We start from the raw sequence: 9331 nt of genomic DNA on the forward strand, positions 1-9331 counted from the left end.
ACGAGGAATAATGATGAAACCTCGGCCAAGCACCTCGACGTACCGGACCTCAACGACCCAAAGTCGACCTCGACGGAAAACAGAAAACTCGGCAAGGCGGGATCGCGGCAACCCACAACTGCTCGCGAAAGACGGAACGACGTCGACAACAGTAAGGTCGACGCGGGGGGGGGGGGGGGGGGGGGGGCTACTGACGGACCTGTTTGGTGGTGTACGCCGGTGGTTTTGGACGATGCTGGGTAGCAGGTGGTCGTGGGCTGCTGTTTGACGGACGTGCTGAAAACGAACAGCAACGACAATGGCTGCTGCTCGACCAACGTAGCAATGGGGTCTGTCGATGGTGGTGATGGAGGAGGAGGGTGGTCCGTTGCTGGGGGAGTAGGGAATAGAGTTGGTGGTTTTGGGGTAGTGATCGATGGTTGACGGGTTGTTGGTTGACGAACTGGGGTTGCAACGATGAGGAAGAAGATGGCGAACAATGGTCGACGGACGTGAAGGGGCGTAGGGTTTTTGTTCTACTTTCTTCAGGAAGAAGAAGCAGGAACAGTGGTCGACGATGGTTAGGGGTCCGGTGGTTTTTGTGTTCGGGGGGAGGGGGGGTCGTTCAGTAGGGTTCTTCTTCTTCTCTTTTTTGAGAAGAAGATGTACAGTACCCTTCTTCCTCTTTTCAAAATTCAAAAATCCCCATTGTCCGTGTTTCATCCGTGTATTTGACATGGCATTGCCCAGAAAAATGAGCCCACTCGTGGTGGGGTTCAAGGCATATGTCCCCACGCGTGGTGGGGTTCCCCACGTGTCCTGGACACGGTTTATTATGGGCTAGGTCCGAAAATTAGGCCTAAAACCGGGTAGTTTGAACCCGAATATTATTCTTTTGCCCGGACCCGAGAAATAGGAACACGTTGCTTAACTAGTCCTATGTAAGCAAAATAACTACCAAAAATAAGACTAGTATTTAAACAAAACTATATCTTTTTTTAAATATTTTTTCAAGATTTAAAATAGCTACAAAATATTAATAAAACTATTTTTTCGTAATTTTCGTTTTTTAATAAAGACAAAATATAAAGTAATATTTTTTGTATTTCTCCAAAATTAAAATGACTACAGAACCTTAATAAAATTATATTTTTTTTGTAATTTTCGAAATTATATAAAGTACATAAATAAAGTGCAATTTTTGATTTTTCAAGTTTATGAGGGATACATAAACTAAAATTTATATATATATTTTTTTGTAATTTTTTCTTTTGCGAGAAAACTAAAGTAAAATTAGTCAAAACAGCTATATTAGTCCTAAATTAAATATTTAAGCTAAGAACGTAAAAATTCCCGGGGAGGGTCAAAAATCACGTGCTTACACCACCTAGCTGACGAATCTATCTTCCCAAACAACAGGATTTCTAGTCCGGTCAACACCCCCAACTTGAGGCACACCACCCCCAAGTAACTCCCCATCTCCCTCATCACCTCTAGCACCCTCTCCAGATATTGACGTTGTGGGAGAGGTAGAGTATTCATTCCTACTACCTGCCACTAAGCCCTCAGATGACCCAGAAGAAATGTTGATTGAAGCTCGAGCATCGAGGGAAGAGGGGGGAGTGTCTCTATGTATGGCGTTCTCCGGATACGGGATGTATAGAGGGACTGAATCTGAAGAGATCTCCCGGGAGGGCTCGTACTCACTCCACGTGTTGTCAATGGCTCTGTCATCCGCTTTGATTGCTTTCCTCATGTCCTTTATGTTTTTTCTAGCCTGGGGAGTGAGTTTTACCATCCTTTGCTTCCCTCTCCGGGAGGAATTACCTCGGCCGGGTTGTTTCGAGCCTTTGCCTCTTTGTTTGACCATTATCTGCAAGCATACACATCTAATTAAATGTTGCAAAAACAGTTGCAGAACAGAGCATCGCGGCCCACACAAACAGGAGTGCGGCCTCACTAGGGGCACCGCGGACCGCGCAAAGGCGACTGTGGTCCGCTTTGGGACAAAGCCCTGAAAAACATCTCTCTGAATCCAACCACCACAACCCGCACAAAGTAGCATTGCGGACGCGGTGGGTCAGTGCGGACCACATAAAGTGCAATGAGGCCGCGCTGGGCATAGGTTCAATTTTAGTCACTTGGGCACCGCAACCCGCACAAAATGGCAATGCGGACCACGTCAGGGCACAGCGGACCGCACAAAGACGACCACGGGCCGCGGAGAGTATTTTGCACAGGCACTAAGTTAGGGTTTCATTTTTTTTTTGCACAATTGTTCACGTTAGTTCACCTACTTTGTCCCTACTCACTTGCCCAACCATTATGCATATCCAGCACACCAACCCAGCATTTAAAACTACCCTAAGCTAACAACTAAATAAAGAAGAAGAAACTAACGAGAAGAAAAAGAAGTTATAAGCTAATGGTAATAAAATTAATCAAGTAAATGCACAAGGACTGAGTGAAACATTACCAGATGAGAAGATGAAATGTAATTAGTCAATCTTAAGCAAGAATCACTGTCACAAGAGGTTATGAACAATACTTTTCTGTCTCTGAGTGTTAAGAGTTCGAAAAGGGTAAATGGTGACCCGTGGGGTCTATTTATAGAAAAGCAATGGGACCCAGCCTTACCTACCAGTGCGGCCGCACAAAATCGACTGCGGACCACGCTGGGTTTTATTCACTTGAAGCTTGAGTAGACAACCTCCGCGGACCGCACAAAAGCATATCGCAGGCGTGAAGGTCCATCACGGACTGCACTAAATGGAATACGGCCGCGGTGGAAAACTTCAGAGAGCACCACTTTTGACTTTCACCAGTGCGGACCGCACAAAGTGCAATGCGGCCGCACTGGCAATCTTCAGAGACTATTCAACTTTTGTCAAACTATTTTGACTGCATCAATTCAATCCCTGCAACATCTCACAATTAGTTAGCTCAAAAATCAAACCTACACTACCAAGAAAATACAGAAAACAACAAAAAGAAAAAGATATGGGTTGCCTCCCAAGTAGCGCCTAATTTAACGTCGCGGCACGACGCATGTTACCAGCATATCACTTTAGATGGAGAAGTGCCACCACGTGGCTATCATCAAATTTCCCAAGATACTGCTTGACCCAATGTCCATTGACTCTGAATACTTCACCATTCTTGTTCCTTAGATCAAAAGCACCAAATGGGGTCACGAACACAACTTCAAAAGGCCCACTCCACTTTGACTTGAGCTTACCCGAAAACAGACGTAACCGGGAATTGAACAAGAGAACCATATCTCCAACCTTGAACTCCTTACCCTGAGCATATTTGTCGTGAAAGTACTTCATTTTGTCCTTGTACAAGGACGAGCTGGAGTAGGCATGGAATCTAAACTCATCGAGCTCGTTAAGTTGTTCAACCCGAAGATTTGCCGCAACATCCCATTCTAAGTTCAACTTCCTCAAAGCCCACATGGCCTTGTGCTCTAATTCCACCGGAAGATGGCAAGCTTTCCCAAACACCAACCGATACGGAGACATACCAATCAGAGTTTTGTAAGCCGTCCGATAAGCCAAAAGTGCGTCATCCAACTTTTTCGACCAATCGGTCTTATTAGCATTGGCAGTTTTAGACAAGATACTCTTAATTTCTCTGTTGGAGACTTCCACTTGGCCACTAGCTTGAGGATGATAGGGGGTTGATACCTTATGATTGACACCGTACTTAGAAATCAATGTGTTGAAAGCCTTGTTGCAAAAGTGAGACCCCCATCACTAATGATAGCACGAGGAGTGCCAAACCTTGTGAAGATACTCTTTTTCAAAAATGCCACAACACTCCGGGCTTCATTGTTGGGCAAAGCCACGACTTCAACCCACTTTGAGACACAGTCCACCGCCACGAGAATGTAAGTGTTCCCACAAGAGCTCACAAAAGGACCCATGAAATCGATGCTCCAAACATAAAAAATATCCACTTCAAGAATTGTATTGATGGGCATCTCATCCCTTTTAGAAATTCTACCGGCCCTTTGGCATTCATCACATCACTTGACCACATCACCCACATCTTTAAACAAGGTAGGCCAATAAAATCCATAACTAAGCACTTTAGAAGTCGTTCTCGCCCCGCCATGATGGCCACCATAGGGAGAGGAATGGCAAGCCTCCAAAATACTCAATTGTTCCTCCTCTGGGACACATCGTCGAATCACACCATTGGTGCAAATTTTAAACAAATATGGCTCGTCCTAATAAAAATCCAAGCTATCCCGCTTGAGCTTCTTCCTTTGGTTGGAAGATAGCTCACACAGATGATTCCGGTAACAAGATAATTTGCGACATCGGCGAACCACGACATTCCATTCATTGACACCGCAAGGAGTTGCTCGTCGGGAAATGCATCGTTTATCTCAAGGCCGTCACAAGGCCTCCCCTCCTCCTTCAAACGGGATAAGTGGTCCACCACTTGATTCTCACTACCTTTCTGGTCAACAATATCTAGATCAAACTCTTGAAGAAGTAACACCCATCTCATCAATCTTGCCTTAGAGTCTTTCTTGGTCATCAAATACCTAAGGGTGGCATGATCGGTGTGCACTATAACTTTGGCCCCCATAAGGTAAGGTCGGAATTTTTCCATAGCAAATACAATAGCCCACAATTCTTTCTCGGTGACTATGTAGTTCCTTTGAGCCTCATTCATGGTCTTGCTTGTGTAGTACACCGGATAAAACATTTTGTTGATCCTTTGGCCCAAAACAGCCCCAACCACAACGTCACTAGCATCGCACATGAGCTCAAAAGGCAAGCTCCAATTTGGTGCGGTAATGATGGGGGTATAATTCAACTTGGGCTTAAGAAGCTTGAATGCTTGCATACAACTCTCATCAAACAAGAACTTTGCATCTTTCTCTAGCAACTTGCACAACGGATGTACCACTTTAGAAAAATCCTTTATGAACCTCCGGTAGAAACCCGCGTGCCCAAGGAAACTCCTCACCTCTTTGACAGAAGTAGGGGGAGGGAGCCTCAAAATAACTTCAATCTTGGCCTTATCAACTTCAATTCCTCGCTTCGAGATCTTGTGACCCAACACTATACCTTCTTCTACCATAAAATAGCACTTTTCCCAATTGAGAACAAGGTTGGTGTCTTCACATCGGGCCAACACTCTATCCAAGTTTACCAAGCACTCCTCAAAAGAATCCCCAACCACGCTGAAATCATCCATGAAGACCTCCAAGATATCCTCCACCATGTCGGTGAAAATAGCCATCATGAAACGTTGGAAGGTCGCTGGAGCATTACACAATCCAAATGGCATTCTAGAGAAAGCGAATGTGCCATAAGGACATATAAAGGTGGTCTTCTCTTGGTCCTCCGGGGCAATTAAAATTTGATTTTACCCCGAGTAACCATCCAGAAAGTAATAGAAAGCCCGGTCCGCAAGACGATCAAGCATTTGGTCAAGGAATGGCAATGGGAAATGATCTTTTCTAGTCACCTTGTTCAGCTTCCGGTAATCCATACAAACTCTCCACCCGGTGACCGTTCTAGTGGGAATGAGCTCATTATTGTCATTGGTCACCATGGTCATACCACCCTTCTTCGGCACAGATTGCATCGGAGAAGTCCACGAACTGTCAAAAATAGGATAAACCACCCCAGCATCTAGCCACTTGATAACCTCTTTCTTCACCACCTCTTGCATCGCCTCATTTAGTCTTCTTTGATGCTCCAAGGAAGGCCTTGAATCCTCCTCCAAAATGATCTTATGCATGCGAAATGTGGGGCTTATACCCCGAATGTCGGCTAATGTCCATCCAATTGCCTTTTTCCATTTTTAAAGTACCGCCAAAGTGGCGTCAACCTGCATGTTAGTTAAGCAAGACGAAAGAATAACAGGTAGAGTAGAATTTAAACCCAAGAATTCATACCTGAGGTGTGGAGGGAGTGGCTTCAACTCCAACACCGGTGGCTCCTCAATCGATGGCTTTGTTGGTGGAGTTTTGCGATTTTCAAAATCCAAAGATAGCTTCTTAGGCTCATATGAATATGAACCCATACCATGCAATGCATTCACGCACTCCACTCTACTAGCATTATCATTGACATCCATATTAAGAAGCACGACCTCAAGGGGATCTTCAACGTGGATCATGGAACTTGTGTCATCCACTATCACAGCTGTGACAATGTCCACAAATGAACACACCTCCGTGCTATTGGGTTGTCTCATTGATTTGCAAACATGGAATACCACCTTCTCATCCCCCACTCGGAAAATCAACTCACCCGCTTCAACATTAACCAATGCCTTCCCCGTAGCGAGGAAAGGTCTACCAAGAATAATCGGCACTTCAAAGTCCTCCTCACAATCTAATATGACAAAGTCGACCGGCAATATAAACTTATCCACCCGGACAAGTACATCATCAATTATGCCCAAAGGTCGCTTCATTGATCGATCCGCCATTTGAAGTCTCATTGAGGTAGGTCGAGGTTGTCCAATTCCCAAAGTCTTAAAGACCGAGTACGACATCAAATTTATGCTAGCCCCCAAGTCACAAAGGGCCTTTGCAAAATCCGTACTCCCAATGGTGCAAGGAATGGTGAAAGCACCGGGATCTTCAAGCTTCGGGGCTATTGAATGCACTATAGCACTAACTTGGTGAGTCATCTTTATAGTCTCACAATCCATAGAACGCTTCTTTGTGATCAAGTCTTTCATGAATTTTGCATAGCCCGGCATTTGTTCAAGTGCCTCCACCAATGGCACATTAATAGGTAAGCTCTTCATCATATCAATGAACTTTTTAAACTGATTATCATTCTTCTGTTTCGCGAGCCTCTGAGGATAAGGTGAAGGTGGCCTTGGCAAAGGAGCCTTGGCCTTTGGTACAACCGGCTCGGGCATGTCAATCACGTGTTCCCTAGACGGGTTCACGGCATCTTGAGTCTTTACCTCGACTTCATCATCAATATCAATCCGCGCATCATTGTTCACATTTTCGTCAACCATATCTTCAACAACCAAAGGTACATCATCATCACGTAACTCAACATCTTCATCCACAACTTGCTTTTGCTTTGAGGTATTCACATCACTGCTTCTCCCACTTCTTGGTGTAACCTCCATAACATGATTGTTATTCCCACCCTTCGGGTTCACTACCGTATCACTTGGTAGAGCACCCTTGGGATGGGTATTCACCGCTTGAGAGATTTGGCCTAATTGCACCTGCAAGTTCTGGATAGATGTATTATGAGATGCCAATTGGGCATCTGAATCTTGGTTCTTTTCCATCATTTGCTCGAACATGCTTTCAATTCTTCCCATATTACCTCCGGAAGAACTAGGACCTTGAGAAGGGAAAGGGGGTGGATTGCTCGGTTGTTGATACATTGGGGGCCTTTGAAAGCCTTGCCCCCGGTTGCCTTGGTTCCCGCTATTATTCCACCCTCCTTGATTGTTGTTGTTGCTCCAATTATTGTTGTTCCCGTTCCAATTGCCTTGATTACTACCTTGATTACCCCAATTGTTGTTTTGATTGTTGTTGTTCTAATTGCCACCACCTTGTTGTTGGTTGTTGTTATTCCAATTACCTCCGCCTTGTTGTTGATTACCCTAATTTCCTTGAGGTCGCCATTGTTGGTTGGAAGAGTTGCTTCTATTGCCTTGATAGTTGTTGACATATTGGATCTCTTCGCTTTGATCATCATAGCACCCATTTGAATAACAACCACCATCATTGTTGTTGTCATATTGTTCACAATTACCTTGAGGTTGTTGTCCTCTTTGCCTCCTTTTCAACATAGAAACACCTTCCATTGCATTGACTTGGCGCGGGTTTTGGACTTGTTGTAATTGCGCCTTTGCCAATTGATTTATAGTTGTTGTAAGCTCGGCAATAGCTTGGCCATGATCGTGCAATTCCTTATGCAAATGGATGACCGTGGGGTCACCTTGGGGCACGTTTGCTCGGCTTTGCCATGCCGAAGAGGTGTCGGCCATTTCATCAAGTACATCACATGCCTCTTGGTAAGAAAGTTTCATAAAGTTCCCTCCGGCCAATTGGTTCACAATGCATTGATTCGTGGTGTTGATGCCCCGATAAAAGGTTTGTTGAATCATAGCCTCGGTCATGTCGTTATTAGGGCACTCTTTCACCATTGTTCTATATCTTTCCCATATCTCGTGCAAAGGTTCCGTTAGCTCTTGCTTGAAGGCTAGAATTTCATCCCGAAGAGCCGTCATATGACTTGGAGAAAAGAACTTGGCAATAAATTTGTCCGCCAATTCATCCCATATTGTAATAGAATGATTGGGGAGCCTTTTTAACCTATCCAATGCTTTACCCCGAAGAGAGAACGGGAAAAGCCTCAATCTCAATGCATCATCGGACACGTTTGTCTGCTTGCTACCCCAGCATGTATCCACGAACCCCTTCAAGTGCTTGTAGGCATTTTGATCGGAGGCGCCTGTGAAATACCCTCTTTGCTCGAGCAAGGTCAACATAACATTTGTGATTTGAAAGTTCCCCACCCGGATTCAGGGAGGAACAATAGCACTGGCGTATCCTTGATTTGGTAAAACTCTGGGGGCCACTCTCGGAGGTGGCGGAGGAGGGTCTGGAATATTGTTGTTCTCATTTGCATTTACATTGGCATTTCAGCCTCTCCATGGAACTTTAGGTAAGACCTCATCTTGTTCTAGATCCTTTACCTCCTCCCCCGCTATCACATTGCCAAGAGGGTCATTTGCATTAAGAGCCATTTGTACCTGATTGATCGACACAAACAAAATTAGTAAACAAGAAGGAAAGAGAAGCAAAACACAAAACTAAATAAACAGATAGTAAACACCGTAAGCTCCCCGGCAACGGCGCCAAAAAGTGATCGCTGCCAACTCAATGCTACACTAAGGTAGGAAGAGCGGGTCGCAATAGCTATTACCCGATATGAGGGTCGAGATCGATTTCCTCAGGGAGCTAGTAGTGGAGTTGGATTGTCTGTCTAGCCTAGAGATGTGTTTGTACTCCTAATGTCACTTCAAACATTTTTAGGTTTTCGAATTATAACTATTTTTATAAAACTATTGATTAACACTAAATTATGCTACGAGAATATTGTTAAGTTGTATCTAGTGGGAAGAAGGACACTAGGGTCGTGACACTACCTAGGTGGCTAATTGACAGGTAGATGTTACTAAGGTTTGATTGACATATTTGGGGCTTATAACTGTTGCACAATTTTACCCACTCTCACACCTCTCGGTAGAGAAAGTGATTTTTCCCAATTGACTCTCTCGAGACACAATGGGTAGGAAAATTAGACCAAACAACTAGGGTTCAAGTAGGGTAATT

Source organism: Nicotiana sylvestris, chromosome 3 (assembly GCF_000393655.2).
Source record: "Nicotiana sylvestris chromosome 3, ASM39365v2, whole genome shotgun sequence".
Taxonomy (NCBI): Eukaryota; Viridiplantae; Streptophyta; class Magnoliopsida; order Solanales; family Solanaceae; genus Nicotiana; species Nicotiana sylvestris.